This window comes from Bidens hawaiensis, unplaced genomic scaffold (genome assembly GCF_021521415.1).
Source record: "Bidens hawaiensis isolate Kalapana, Puna unplaced genomic scaffold, B.hawaiensis_p1.1 tig00071330_1, whole genome shotgun sequence".
Taxonomy (NCBI): domain Eukaryota; kingdom Viridiplantae; phylum Streptophyta; class Magnoliopsida; order Asterales; family Asteraceae; genus Bidens; species Bidens hawaiensis.
Genome location: NW_027506669.1, coordinates 3,071 through 19,395, shown reverse-complemented (window position 1 = coordinate 19,395; position 16,325 = coordinate 3,071). Strand labels below are relative to the sequence as shown.

General features: G+C 36.8%; 1 non-coding gene across 1 annotated transcript; it reads left to right on the top strand.

Annotated features, from left to right (window-relative positions):
• The first annotated feature begins 4,305 nt into the window (after positions 1-4,305).
• Positions 4,306-4,379, top strand: TRNAC-ACA (transfer RNA cysteine (anticodon ACA)). The gene has a single exon. It is a non-coding gene; the product is annotated as a tRNA-Cys (tRNA).
• The last annotated feature ends 11,946 nt before the right edge of the window (positions 4,380-16,325 follow it).

The following is a 16,325-nucleotide window of genomic DNA, read 5'->3' as shown; positions in this document are numbered from 1 at the left end:
TTACGGGGTGTTACATCTCGTTTTCATCTACGTCACTCTAAAACTCATACCGCAAGTAATCTTGAGGAATTGAATTTGTTGGTATATTCTTTGAAAGTAGAATGATAGATATCATGCACTCATATAATTTTAAGTGTGCTCATAAGGTGTTCGATGAAATGTTTATAAGTTATTTCAATATGAGTAAACCGGTACATCAATTCGACACCTACTATTTGACGTTTCAGGATTGGTACAGGTATGGTTTCGGTACCCGTATTTCCCAATTTTTTTTCCATCGGTACAAGTAATGGTACATGTACCGAACTAGGATTTTCGGTATCGGTACCGGTACCTGTACCAAAATTTTGAAAAAATCGGGATCGGGATTTTTAATACCTAGCTCATCCCTATCCTATTGAAGGACTTGCTTTAGCAAACTTCACAAAGGTATTGTTTCTTTCATAGCATATAGGGTTTCCAAATTAATTGTCGAACCATATAGTAACAATTTATAATGAATACCTAATATTAACAATGGCTGTAAAAGTAGTGACTTTAGTTAAATTTTAGTACGTCACTTTGTAAATTAGTTGTCATTTGGTGTCTCGTTTTCTGAGTTTAGTTGTTGTCACCTGGTACCACATTTTGTACGTTAGTTGCCCTTATTTGATGCCTCATTTTTGGGAGTTGGTGTCTTTGGTTTGTAAATAAGTACTTGCATACTAATTGTCTAATGATCACGTACACTAATTCAGTATGTACACAATGATAGTGGTCCAGAAATGGCTTCCGTTGCTCACGTGACCCATTCAACCCATCTGGCTCATTCGAATTTGTTAACCCATTTCCCATCTGGCTCTTTTGAATTTGTTGACCCGTTTGGAGCTTATGAATACATTTCTAAATATAGCACATTTTACTTTGGATGATTTTAAATTTTACCTGTTCAATCATTTCCCTTGTGTTTTCTAAATTACTTTTCTATTTATGAATTTGGGTGTCAGTTTCACTTCACTTATATAGTGGAGTCATTCTCCTTTCAATTAGGAAGTGGAAGACTTTTTGTAGGTCATGTCTTGCTGCTATTGTCATGAGAGAGTGTCGTTTTGCAGGTGATAGACATGTTGAATTTGCCACTCCTGATGTAGCTCAAAAGGTTTATGTTTTACATATCATCACACATATTGAAGTTAATTGTTTGTTTTGGCTGTATTAAGCTAAATTGGTTGTTTGTGTACAGTTGGTTCATGCTACTGAAGTGAAATATGTATACATTTTGGATTAGATGGTTGCTATCATGTTTGCATATCATAACACATTTTCAAGTTAATTGTTTGTTTTTACATGTATTCAGTTAATCGGGTTCTTTGTTTACAGTTGATTCATGCTAAACATTTTGGATCAATTGGCTGATACTATGGGAGAATGATTGGACCATAGTCACCTAGATCGTGGTTCACTCCGGTACATCAATGCCTCCCACAACTCTTTAGCAGATTGAAGTTCTCTAGAAACAAGGGCAATCTCAGGTGAAAGTGTCATGGTTAGAGTAGAAAGATATTTTTCATCTTCCTCGACTTTAGAAAAATCATCATCGTCATACATTGCAACAAGCTTCACAATAACCTCAGCTGAATTTTCCCTTTTATAAGTGATTCTTTGTGACCCCTAACAATACTTCTCCAAACTTTGGCCTCTTTCATCGTAACGTATTTTTCAAAACGAAATTTCCATTCACTAAACCCCTCATGGGACAAGAGAAGGGGTATACGAGTGGTGATCTTCATGATAGAGTCGAGTTCTTGATGGAGTGAAGAATTTGTTGAGCCATTACCATTAGTCAGTTGATCCATTTTAAAATGGTTCACAGGTAATTTTAGTCCAAAGGTCTTATAGTCCAAGAAAAAAGGCCCAAATAGTTTACAGTATGTGACAACTGTGGAAAGACATGATACTTTGCCTACACAAACAAGAACAAGCGCAAGTGTTACGAAGGTGAAACCGACAGTAACGCAGCAAAAGGATGCAAGAAACCGAGGACAAAAGCTGGAAAGAGTTACAAGGAAGGCGTAGAGATGGCTTAGACTTATGTTATTGGTAGTGTGTAACTAATAATCATGTGATCATGGACGGGAAGTCCTCTGGAACGATAAAGATAGTTAGATATTATAAATATCTATATAAAGGTCAAGACATGCCCGGAAAGGAAATCGATTAAGATAAATATTTATGATATATCAGGCAACCTGATATGCAGCAACAAACAACAATGGATTCATAGGACAAAGTGATACTTTATTAGTCAAGAAAATAAAGATGTATCATCATGGACTTCATGATCAAGCTACCTTAGATATCTATAACTCATGAACCCTACGTGTGATGAAAAGCCACATTGATCGGCTTGAACGGCTTAACTGTCCCATCTCAAAAGAGTTAGCCACGGATATGATCCTTAACGGCTTAACTAAAAGGTTTGAGACATTCGTTATGAATTATAAAATGAACGGATGGGACAAGAGCATTGGTGGGCTTCACGCAATACTTAAAACAGCCGAGGCCGGAATGGGTAAAAAGGTTTTACCCGTTCGTGCGATCAATGAAGGAGGCTTGAAGAAGAGGCATCATCCAGAACCCAAGGCAAAGGTTGCTAATGGTAAAGGGCAAGTCAAAGGGATGTTCAAGGGAAAGGCAAAGGCGGAACCAAAACCGAAGAAGCTAAAGGTTAGCGTTGAGAATCCGTGCTTTGGTTGTGGAGAGATAGGCCATTGGATGAGAAATTGTGCAACCTATCTCAAAGAGTTGAAAGCTAAGAGGGATGCGGGGCAAACCTCAGGTACAAATTTCATGAGCCAGAATGATCTTAACATTATTTCTTCTAACACATGGGTATTGGATACCGGATGTGGAACTCATATTTTCAATTCGTTGCAGGAGTTCAAAAGAAGAAGTGATTACAAGAAAGGAGATATTAGTCTCTTCATGGGCAATGGAGCAAAGGTTGACGTCCAAGCCCGAGGAGATTATGTTTTGAAGCTTCCAAATGGTATGGAAGTCATTTTGAAAATCATTTTGTATTCTCCTAGTTTGACTAGGAATATTATCTCTGTTTCTTTGTTAAGACAATTTGGTTATGATTTAAAGTTTGTAAGATTGGAAAACTATTTTATGTACCTTTCATTAGCATGCATTCAAATGTATGGTACTTTGTTGAAAACCAATTTTCACAATTCCTTTTAATAAAAGCCATTTTATTATGAAATCATTAATAGTTAATAAAACCAATTTTATTACTTAATAATAGTTTCTGAACCCGTTGAGATGACCCAAGAATTTCGCTATTTCGATTATGCTAGTCCTTGGGAACAGCCTAGCGACGGATAATTCAGAATCAGAATAGATTCAGGGGACAAATCACAAGGAAATGTTATTTGCATCGTAAGGATAAGAATTCACGTCTATGAAAGACTTTCACGGGAATTGTTTTAATTTTCGGACACCTTTGTTAAAATAAAAAAAGGAATAAGTGTTATCACCTACAATTCTTCCTTGTATAAAATGAGTAAAGAATCAAGCTACTAGTTTCGATATATACAAAAAGAACAAATTCTTTTTCTTTCTTTCGGTTTCATTGATAGAAGAATATCCTGACTCTATAGGGGCGCTAGCGCTTTACTAATAGAATAAAAAAGAAAATGGACCTTAACAACGTAATAAAATGCGCTGCTACTCTAGGCTCACTTCTTCAATATCCGCCCCTTTTTGAAAACGAAACTAACGAGCAACAAACAAACTAAAGCACTAACATTTATATTACTTAGTAAAGCAAACTTCCGCGCTAGGCGCTCACTTTTTTTGTCTGTGTGGAAGCTGGCGGCAGGGCTTTCTTAACCGGATACACGGAATTGGGATCTCTGTCAAATGAAAATCTTTGTATCGGGAAAGCCTCGCTTATTTAAATCAAAGGGTTGATTATTTAAAACCGTGCTCCTAAGATAAGTAAGAAAGAGTTGGTGGGATCAACGGGATGATGATGATTATGTAAATCAATAAAGAAGAAATGGAAAGATAATTTAATAACGATGGAGGTGCATTACCGTTGTGAAAAACAAGACATGGATTCTCTACAATGACACTGTAGGTAAAATCACGGGTTCCAATCCTGTCATCCCTACGTATTCGTCTCCTCTAGGTAATCACGAGGTATCCATTGAGATCGATTAGAACATACATCATTTTCATTTTCTGAGACTTTATTCATGTTTAGTTTTGAGGGTACAAAACGAATCCTTCTTTTTTAGTCGTATCTACTGTGATAAGAAAGCGTTCTTAGTTCAGTTCGGTAGAACTTGGGTCTACAAAACCCGATGTCGTAGGTTCAAAATCTACAGAGCGTGATTATGTTTGTGTTAGGTGTTATTAGAATTCAATAACTTCACTTATTTGAACAGCAACCTGAAGTGAACCTCATGCGGATAAATAAAGGAGCAAGTTAATAAAAAAAGAGATGTTAATGATTCAGATGTCCAATTGATCGCCACGCCTGTTTTGTAAATATGTAGTGATGAATAATTCAGCCAAAAAGTAATAGGAAATAGACCTAACATGATTCCAAAAAGAAAAACTTAAAGCATTTCATTTTATTTGAAAGGGGAAAAAAGAAATATAGGGTTCCAAACCTAAATAAACATCTGAATTGCCCATGAATCTCAATGACCAAGAATTGGAAATTAACGCGGGAAGGAACTATTTAATACCTGGAATCTCATAAAAAGATTCATCATCTGCTACATCTACTTATCCCACGATTCCGAATCAAAAGACCCTGTCACCAAGATAAGGCAACTCTTTTTGAAAGTCATAGTAAAAAGTATTGTGTCATCTAAGTTCTTTCACAAAGAAATGGTGTAAGAGGAAGCGAAGGAATGAATCCTCGATCCTAGGTAATTTGATTTGTCGATTTAAGGTTCTCGGTTGACTTTATATGAAGAGGACTATATATCTGTAAGGCCCCGATCTTGGTGCCCTACTTGGACATTGGATTTACTCATAAACACAGTTCTAAATATCAGAGTTAATTAAAACTTTTCGCGGAATAGATAAATGTCAACCATTCATTACATAAGTCTCAAATTAAAATAATATAAAACATGTCTTTTTAGTTCAAACATTAACAAGTATTCAGATGTCAGCTTCTATATTCATCTTCCATGTGTCCCTCTTCAAGCCAGCTGTCTCATCTTACTCACCTGCGTGCATACTAAAATTCAGCTAAGCTGAGTGAGTTCTAGTTAATCAGGCAACATACATTAATACACTCACTTTCATATACGCATCCGAAGATACATATTATATACTTTACTTGTTACCTTTCTTTCGTACATTCATAAATACATTATTTCATACCATCACACTTTCAAACTTTCATACTGCATTCATAACTATCTTTACCGTCTCAGATTTTAGTAGGGTATGGTCCCTTTCTTCTCTATCTCAGATATTATTAGGATCTAGTCCCTTCTATCTCAGATATTATTAGGGTCTGTTCTCTTCTATATCAGATATTAGTAGGGTCTGGTCCCTTCTTTCCATACAACCATACATACACTCATTTACACATACACTTTTTTATATAATTTCATACATACTCTGTTGGGTTTTTACAAGATTATCAAAGTCCAAATAAACCCTTTTATTAGGAAAACGTAGCGGAAATTATTAGTTTTAAATCTTGTTTACCAATACACATGAAACCCGAGGTATGTGATGGTGAACTCCCACTTGACTCCGCATCCATATGGTTCAAGTGTTCACCTCTTGTTCTGATCCTTTCTCCTTGTTTGGGCTTCCATTTGAGCTCCAACCAAAGTGGTATTGTAGTTGCATCTTCTTTTACAAAATATATCCTAATACATTTTTCTAGTAAAAGAAATACAACTAATCTACTTATTATTACAAACAATTTGAAATGAATAAATAGATTACAAACCCAAATAAAGAACATTACAATCAAATTGAATAAATCACAACACATCACTTCAATATACACAAGATCATGACTAGGTTATGAACATCCACACAAGTAGGTCAACCATTGACCAGATGGTTCCCCTTTGACCCTTTGTTCTCGTCCAAAAACAGAGAACTTAGATTTCTCGGCCAAGAAGCCAAAGCTTAAGAGTTTTCGGCCCGGAGTTTTCGGTCGGCCGAGAACCTAGAGTTCTCGGCCAAGACCGAGAACCGAGAACATGAGTTTTTGGTCAACCAAGAACCTTGAGTTCTTGGTCCAACCGAGAACGAGGGTCTGAGAGTTTTCGGCCAGAGCTGAAAAACCCAGATTCTGTCCAAACAGAATTTGTCATCCAAATGACTTAATTTTTCCAGATTTCCACATGCATGTTGTGGTACAATCTTGAAAAACCAAGGGGTAACCAAAAGCCTAAAGTTTTCGGCCAATATGGTAAAGAACACCATAAAACCCGAATACTTTAAATCCCATTTATGAAGCATGTAATCCTATAAGCGGCTTCTTATGCCATTGTTGGGCTTTTACAAGATTATTAAAGTCCAAATAAACCCTTTTATTAGGAAAACACAGTGGAAATTATTAGTTTTAAATCTTGTTTACCAATACACATAAAACTCGATTTATGTTAAACCCAAAACATGATCAAAATATGATGTACCATGATATCAAAATACAACCATAGGGTGTTAGATTACATACCCTTAAATTTCCAGAGATTGAAAGGGATGATCTATTAGAATGACGAATCTTCAAAGGAGAAGACCTCAAGCTTGTATACCCGTTCAAGCTAATCAACAAACACCAAGTTGCTAGGATTTTCACTTGCAAATCTCCTTGTTCTTCCTTTCGGCCGAAAAGAGAGAGAGAGAGAGAGAGAATTTGCGTGTGAGAGAGACAGTGTTTGGTGAGAATACCCAAAAAATTTTGATCTCACAATCCAAACCCTTGCATGTATTCGAAAACTCAAAAGATGAGAGAGAGAGAGAGAGAGACGGAGCCCCCCCCCCCCTGTTGGGGTTTTCCCCCCAAAACCTAAATTCATTCCTTTCGTATTTTATCCACATAATTTATTTATCACACAAGTGCAAATATTCAGAAAACGGTTTTTCCAAATATTATAAGTGTTGATAATTATTAGTTAGATCATATCTATAATAAATATCACAGTGTTTATCTAGCTTGTTATTGGGTATGACCAGACTTGGATCATAACATACTAGCCACATTAACTCAAATATGTGTCTTGGGCTATTCAATTCCAACATACTTGTAATCATTCATGTATCACTCATACATCTATTATAAAACTCACCTTCCCTGGCGATACGTGCAATATCTGAAAATCGTACTCGTACCGACAAGCATTCGTTCATAACCTCAGTCACTATCACATAAATCATATAAGGCATACACTTACCACTAAAGGTAAGTGTATTATCAAATCACATTGAGTATGCACACATCCCCAAAAACATAACAAGGAAATGGGGCTAAAAACTCACCTGAACTCGGTTCCTCTCAAAGTTAATGGTAACTCCTTTCTTTAACTGGGACGGCTAACTATATAAAAATTACACGTATCAATTAACTATCACTGCCCATATCTAATTTCAATTTAATATAACCCTCAACGAATGGGGGTCCGGGGGAAATGCCCCTGGCATCGGGGCTCTAGGTTCGGCGGCCCCTAGCGGGGTCGAAGGGGCAGAGCCCCTGGCTGGGGTTAAGCTACCTTAACACAAATTTCATTATAGTTCTTAAATTATTATTTTATTAGCTAACTTATTCGTTATAACGAATGGTCTTTGTTTAAGCCTTACTCGTTATCCCATTCGTTATGACGAATGGTCTGGTTTGTGTATAAAGAATGATTAAGCCCATTCGTGCTTTCATTGATACGAATGAGGGTTCATTCGTTACAAGAGTATGTGAGTGTATCTTATAGTGAATGAACGGATTCATTGTCTTATCATAGCTAATGGATGAATAACGAATGACGGATGCCATTCGTTAATTCATTAAGACGAATGAAGGGTTCATTTGCCATCAAAGACACGCGAATGAATTCCAATGGTTATGATTGTATAACGAATGACTGGCGATTCGTTGAACATGACGAATGAGCATCAGTTTTATCCAAAACTTTGACTCAGAGGTCAAAGTCCCTGTCAAGAACACAATTGGTCAACACGCATCAGATCTGCGATTAACCCTTAAATCTTTATGAAATAACACAAAATTGGTATCAATCTACTCGTATACATGTCGCCTACAAACCCCAATCAAGTAAACCGTTAATCAGTTCATTTTTAATGGTGCGATAGATCCATTTATATACCCGGTTCTTTAGGTTAACGATTAAACTATCAAACATTAACGAATTTCGTTGAGAATCATGCGTTTGCTTCGTTTTTACCATTTATGTACAGATCTAGTAACACTAAATGAGCCGAACAAGTTTTCGTTAATGAATGTACCTTAAACGAGTCGGTTTTACGAACGCGATTTAGTCTTGATGTAGGTTTTGTTCTTCACGACGTTCTAGCACCAACAAGCTTGGGTTCTCACCTTCGGATCTTTGTTCGACATAAAGGAAAGTGTTTGTGTGTGTTTTTTGAAGGTGCAGGCTATGGTGTAGAGTTGAATAAAAATGGAAAGGATTAGGGTTTAAGGGGTATTTATACTCCCTTAAGCCCGTGGACCTAAGGCCCATTTCCATTCCTTATTCCATCTTTTAATGTCAAAGCCCACCCTCTAATAGTTTATTTATTTAAACCGATACATGACATGTTATTGAATGAACAAAATTTCTTTTATTATTATCATCGAAAATAGGATGTTACACTTTCTAACCCTAAGTGAGGCATAGATTGTGAGTGAGCTTTCGTGGAGTAGAGAGCAAGCGTAGAATACCCGTGGAAAAAGTATTTTCTTTTTTCAATTTTTTGAAAGGGAAGAGACGTTTCTCGCAAGCAGCAACCATCTATATAGTGAAAAAGATCCCTTGTCTTTGTCCCCTACCTATGTATAGAATAGCATGATAGAGGCCCTAATCTACAGCAAGAGTCTAACCGCTTGCATTGATGACCAGAAGCAGGAATGAGAATAACCTAGTCTCCTGATGATTATGAAGTAAAGAAATGGAAGAGAGGAAACATGCATAACCGGGAAACATCTACGGCTTGAACAATCCTTTTTGCCTTTCAATCTCGACCTACGCTTGGAAGGAATAGTGGCTTTCTTGTAGCAAATGAATCAAAACATACAGGTAGCAACTATCTCGAAATGGATAAGTAAGCTCCCCCATTTTTTCATAAGTATAGGTGAAAGGCTCGCTTTCACCTATGACTTTCTCATCAGAGAAAGAGTTAGTGATTCTAGGACTAAAGGGAAGTTTAAGTCTACCAATGTGATAGGCGAAGAACTAACTTTTCATGTGTCCGTCAAAGGATTCAGAGGTAGGGGAAGACCTATATGAAAGTAACATGACATGTCCCCTTCCATCCTCCTTTTATCCTTTATTCCATGTTCTATGTTCTAGTTCCTCGCACTTCTCTTCCTAGGAAATTAGGCTTCCTTATAACCTATAAAAAGTATTTAAAGAAAGCATAATATTGGTATAGACTCACGGAGACTAGATTTTATTTTTTGTTGGATCAACTGTGCGAGAACCTGAAATGAAATTGACTAGCAAAAGGTGTGGGTTAAGATCTGCTGTTGAGGATCTCCGTTGAAAATCCTTTATGTACGTTATTTTTTATGCAATCTCGCATTGGTCTGATCCTATTCACACCTAGTGGTTGTTGACTAAAGGATGCGTGGGACTCTTTTTTCTCGTTGTTAAGATTTCAACCAAGTGCTTTTCCATATTAGGTGAAAGAGCTACGATCTCTCAAGCACTACTGTAGAGCTCTTTGGGCATGCCGCTCTCAATCGATCAACTTTGAAGATTAGCCTACTGAAAGATTCTATCTTTTATTTAATGAAATGAAAAATGTTTCCAACTTAACGAGATTATTATTATTTAATTTCAAGATTGATTTTCATTGAAGAGTTCTCTCTGTCTCTCCGTCCCCCCCCCCCCCCAATTAGCTAATTGTCCCGTCCGTAGTCCAATCTCTCACTTCATTTTTTATAGTCCATTAGTAGTCTCTACTAAGCAATCTAGCTGCAATCGAGCTAGCATTGAAATGGAAAGCGCAGAGTGAAAGTAGGAAGAGATCTGCCCTTACACTTCCTGTTAGTAGGAGTGGATTAGTTAGAGTCGGTCCATTCTCTTGTTTCAGAAGCTAGGGACAAGCCTTCCTCCATCCTATTCAATAGCCTATCGAGCCAAGCCAGATCTACAACCAGTTACGATAACTAAGCAGTTAGTAGAATTAGTAAACTAGTAGTTGACTAGTACGATCCACTAAATCAATAAGCCCATAAGGTAAGATGAATAGCTTTTATTTTTAAGAACCTCGTTCGATCCCGAACTGCATTCAAAAAAGTAAATAAAGCGAGGGATTACCAAGCTAGAAAGAACAGTTGGTTTTGAGGTAACTTCCATAATAGAGAATGAGTGAACTCGTGAGAAGAGAAAGCTATATGCTTAACACACGCAAATCAGACTCTCTTTCTAGATTCACTCTCTTCCTCTTTGACCTAGGAATTCAAACAGCCAATTATGCGACAATATAGGCTGAGCGAGAATAGGATAAGTGTGTTATTAGATTTTAAACAACAAGGTTCGGCAAGTAAATGAGGAATTTCTTACAGTAAGATAGAATGCAGGCTAGTCTCCTAAAATTCCTCAGACCGTTTCGTTTGGAAAAAGTAAGATTTATCAGGGTAGAAGGCCTTTCCTTGAAAGCGAGAAGGACCCAGCTTAATCACCTGGTTTACAGCGGCGGAGCGGCATATCGAAAAAAGGAAAGAATTCATTGCACCCCTAGGAACAAGTCATCCTCGTACCGGGCTTGGACCATGTCTCCCAAACAATCTCAGTACATATGGCGCAAGACTATTTAACATATTGAGGTCGGAATGGAATCGGGTGTTTTCACATCTCACCGTAGTGCCCGGCTTGTCTTGATTTTCGATTGATGAACTAGAAGGAAATGGAATTCTTGGATTTTCAGACTCGCCTCCGGCTACGTGTCCTTTGGACCCTTCGTCGGCCCGCCACCGGTGGAAGCAAGAACCTTGGAGGGAATTTCCATCGTGAAGGATTTAATCCAATCACGGGTTCCCTAACGGCTACCTTGTTACGACTTCACCCAGTCGAAGACTCCAAAGCCTTTGTGGCACTAGTGTTACACAGACGTCGTGGGTGATCATTGGTCCGATGCTTCGAGTGAAACCTATTCCTAGGGTGTGACGGGCGGTGTGTACATGGGTCGGGTAGATATTCACCGCAGCTTGCTGATCCGTAATTGCTAGCGATTCCAACTTCATGTTCCCTAGTTGCAGAGATCAATTCAAACTGAGGCAATCTTTCCGGATTCGCTCTTCCTTACAACCTTGCTTCCCATTGTAATTGCCATTGTAGCACGTGTGTGGCCCAGCCCATGAAGGCCATGCGGACTTGATGTCATCCCCACCTTCCTCCAGTATATCACTGGAAGTCCTTTGTGTGTGTAGCACACACCTTTTTGTTTGTTTCGGAGCCGTTTTGGCAAGGCGTACTAAACCCATAACGTACTACACCACCATGAAGCTCACCTGAATGCCTAGTCTTTCTCTGCCATCAAATAGACGTCGCCTTCACCTGCAAGATAATGCCAAAAACTTGACATTACAAACCAAGTGAGAAAAGCCCTTTCTTTCTTAGCTGCAATTAAACTAAAGCTCACACTATAAAAGAAATGGCTTAGGCTTCAAAAGGCATCGACTGCCTTCTTACTGACAGTAAAGCTACGTGTTGGCACTCAATTAGTAGCACTGGCACGTCATTCGGCTCCTCGGCTAACTTCGGCTGCAAAGACTTTCTTCTTAATCACATGTCTCAACAACACAAAACGAGGGTTTCGCTCGTTATAGGACTTGACCAAACATCTCACGACACGAGCAAACATCGACGGTCTTAACACCCCTACTATTGCTGTGCAGCCTTTCCTCGGGTTCGTAGAGTCGGGTTTTCCGCTTACCCATAACGGATGAGCCGCCCCCCACCAGGCAGGCAGCCACGTGTCATAACGCACTCTTCGAACAAAAAATCCACTTTGAAGTTGACTTATTCGCTCGACCAATCGTCGGAATGTGTACGAGATACCATAAGGGCCCAATATTTCAATAGCACCTTTGTCTAAAGCTTCAAATGAAACTTCATATCCGAAACGTAGGAACAATCTGACTAGAAAGTCATTAAAAACTTCATAGCACCTTATTAAAGAAGCTATAGAGTCGATTACAAAAGTACTAGTTTGAAAGTCATTAATATAAATCCGCTACTGGAATTATATTATACGCAACAGAAGCACCTGAAGTACTAAATAAAATAGGTATTAGTTTGGTAATGGTTGGAACAACAAACTCGGATTCGGAAAGAATCTCATTTTTTTTTGGTAGTATGACGGAGGAATTGGCCAAATATTGGATAGGGGTCAAGACGCTGTCGGGCGCCGGCGCTGACTCAGGTCCCCCCGAACCACGCGAAATGTTTGCCTATTACACGGCTCACTAACTTTGCCTGTAGTTCTGGTACCTATTATTCGTCGGAGGGTGAAACAACTCAGATTTTAAAATATTATACCCGACCAATTTTTTATATTCAGGAAATTTTATCAATAAAAATATCACGTTTATAGAGTAGTTATTATTTTATTTTTAATTAATTATTATATTTAATTATTATATATAAACTAACTTTGAAAATATACAATTATTACCCAAAAACTATACTTTAAACCTATTTTATATCCACCACCATAGTCTAGGGATCAATTTGTAAAATATGTTATATCAATATATTATTATATTATTTTAACCCATTACCCAGTATCCAGATCCTATTACCAAACCCGTTAATCCGACCCATATTGCACCCGTAGACCCAGTTTGGATTTTTTGTGCCTTAATTCTTGTCTTAAATGAGAATTGATTTATGCATTTTGATCTGCTTACCTAAACGACATCACCATCATAACTAATTAGGAAACAACAATCAAAGTTGATTCGTATTGCTATTATATCAAAGTTGTCCTTAACACATTTTGAATTACACCATAAATCTTCATTATATTTCAATTGGATTCGTCTGAACAATCCTTATAGTGTCACTATCAAAACCCCTTTAACCTATTATATTTAACAGCCTGCGAGAACTGTCCTTGATCGTTTTATGGCCGACCATTATACCGAACAATTAACTCCTCAAGTCAACGTAGTTGCAGGTAATTAAGTATATGGTTACGATCGTTGTTGATTCCTCGTCATTAGCCCTATGATTAATAAGCCAATCAGTTAATGATTTGACAGATTGATGATCCTAGGGTTTATAGTATGAACTGCACATTTAACCGTCTGTTTATCTTAATTTTGATTCATGTTATAAATATATAGCACCCTAGCCCAGTTGGCTGGGTGGTCTTGTTAAGGTTGTGCGGCTGGGGGTGCGAATTTGAAACCCCCCCCCCCCCAAACCCCTGTTTTTTTAATCGGTTTAATAAGGGTTTATTATATCAAATCATCAATTAATATTATAAACATTGTAAAATTTGTAATTTATCTATATTTTGTTAAAAACCGACATACTAACTATTATCTTTTCCGAACCTTGGTTAGACCATTCATATATATATATGTATATATATATATATATATATGTTTATAATAGTTGTTAAAATTGTTAAAGTTTTCATATTATAGATATTAATAAGGTTTTATATATAAAGGATCATTCTTTTATATATAAATATTATTATTTATTATTTATCTATTAGTTACAATATTAATATAAAGGAAATCTTTATTAGTAATATAAATATATTAAAAGTATTTTTAGTTTAAAAAAAACATTTAATGTAAATATCTCTATCCAAAAATTTATATATATTTATTTAAGTATTTTTATTAATTAAAATATACTATTTTTTATAGTAATAATTAATATTTGTAATATTTAACTTTCGTAAGATTATACCCGATTATCATCGAATTCCCGATTCTCTATCTAGTTTTAACTTCGTTATACAATTCATATTTATTTTCCGTAAAAAATTTTACTTAGGATTTTTCGTCGGTAATTCCCGGAGAGTGTGGTTTACCGCTTTCTTATCTAATCTCAGGTATGAAATTGTACTAAGTGGCGTAGTTAGCCAAACCTCAGGTATGAAAATAACAATTAACTCTTCTTTATTTAAAGGGGTATAAGTGTCACATTTATAATCACTTTTCAAAAAAAGTCGATGCTAAATAGAATCAATTATTGGGATATTGGTTGTTTTTCCGCATTGTTGAAAATATATATTTAGGTTTGCATTTATATTGTTTAATGACATTATTCTCTAGATTATTTTCTATATATACATTAATCGTCATATTTTAGATATTGTTACAAGAGAAAGTACATTACTTTCATATTTTTCATCATGTGTAGTACACGAGGTGAAACATGGATAAGATACATTTTATAAGTCGTGAACTGAAAAACAATATAATTCAAAAGTTTTACTTTGTATGTCTAATTAATCTTTATCTTTATCTTTATCTTTATCTTTATATATATATATATAAGAATTAAATGAAAATAGGTTCTCACATATATCATCTCCATATTCAATATGCTATCGTGCTATCTCCACATTCAATATGCTATCGTGTTCATAAGGCAATGTGTAGTGAGCGAGAAATGGGGGCTAAAAGGGGCGATTTTTGTGGAGCACACCGCCCCCTGGGCGAATTTGGGACGGGGGCAGGATGTTTTTGTCGCTGGAAGGGGGGAACATATTATTAGTATATGCATATGTGTGTGTTATGTGTTATATATATATATGTATATATATATATATATATATAAATATTTGTAGCCCTTACACCATTACACCCCAAAAACAAATTCCTACCCTTTATTGATTGGACGCCACACGGAGCAAAACGCCCCATTTTGTAGCCCCTCCACTACGCATAGCCTAAGAGAGGAATTCCACACCTTCCACTTTCTCTTTCATCTGGAAATCTTCCCATGGAAGCTTCACTTATTTCAAAGTCATTCAAATTTCAAACGTCTTTCACTCTCCTTCTCTCTACTTCCTCTAGAGCTTTATTAGAAAACCTTATTTTTCTTTAATTTCAATATTTATATTATGACGGAAACCTAATTTATTTAGTTTACCCCTTTATCTCATAGCTCTATTTCACCTCAGACCATCTCTATGGGATGCCCTTATGAGGGTTTTTTTGGGCGCCGTGGGCGCCGAACACCGCGATGGGGCGCCGTTGAAGGCTTGGTGGCGAGGGTGGGATCATTTGAACGGCCGGCGCCGTTGAACAGATTGGTGGGGCCCCTCACTTTCCTCTCTCAACCTCTCACACACATATGATATATATGTGTGTGTGTGTATATATATGGGCGCCAAAGGGGATTCAAATCATAGTGGGGCATTATTGGTTGGGGACTTCGAAACCCCCCCAGTGGTTACGTGGCGCTGACGTGGCACTAGGGAGGGGCTTCAAAGCCCCTCACCATAGAGGATAGTCTCATGATTGATTCTCACCTCGTCGCATCTGGAATACCGGTGTTGTATTTTGATTCAAGTATGTTTGTATGGTTTTTTTTTCTTGATTTGGGGTTCTTCATAATTTCATACACAAATCCATTCCCCTCTGGTTATTTCTTTTTTCTTTCTTGAATTAACTTTGTCTTTGTAATCAATTACTCTTCTTTTCTAAGTTTGAACTCATGACGCTCCATTCAGAAATGTTGAAATTATCTGTGAAGAAAAGATTTTCATTTGCTAATAATCTTTAGATTTCTTTTCTAAAATCAATTTCAAACTTTTGTAAACCCAATAATTAGTGTTTTAATCTAATTAATGTTCTTGAAAAGAATATGTTCACAAATAAGACTATGATTATGAAATAAGTAAGAATTTAGTTCTTTTAAACTTTTAAACTGCGTATATATAATTTAGGCTTTTTAATCACCATTAGTTTCTCGTACATAAATAGAGTATATATCTTTTTTACATGTATGCGAATATGCATTGGTTATGGAATTATAGTTGGATATTATGGTCGGTTTGGGTCAAGTCAACGCGAACCGACCCGAATGTGACCCGGTAAGAGTTACACCGAGAGTAATGAACACCGAGCCCAAATTAAATTGTTTAAT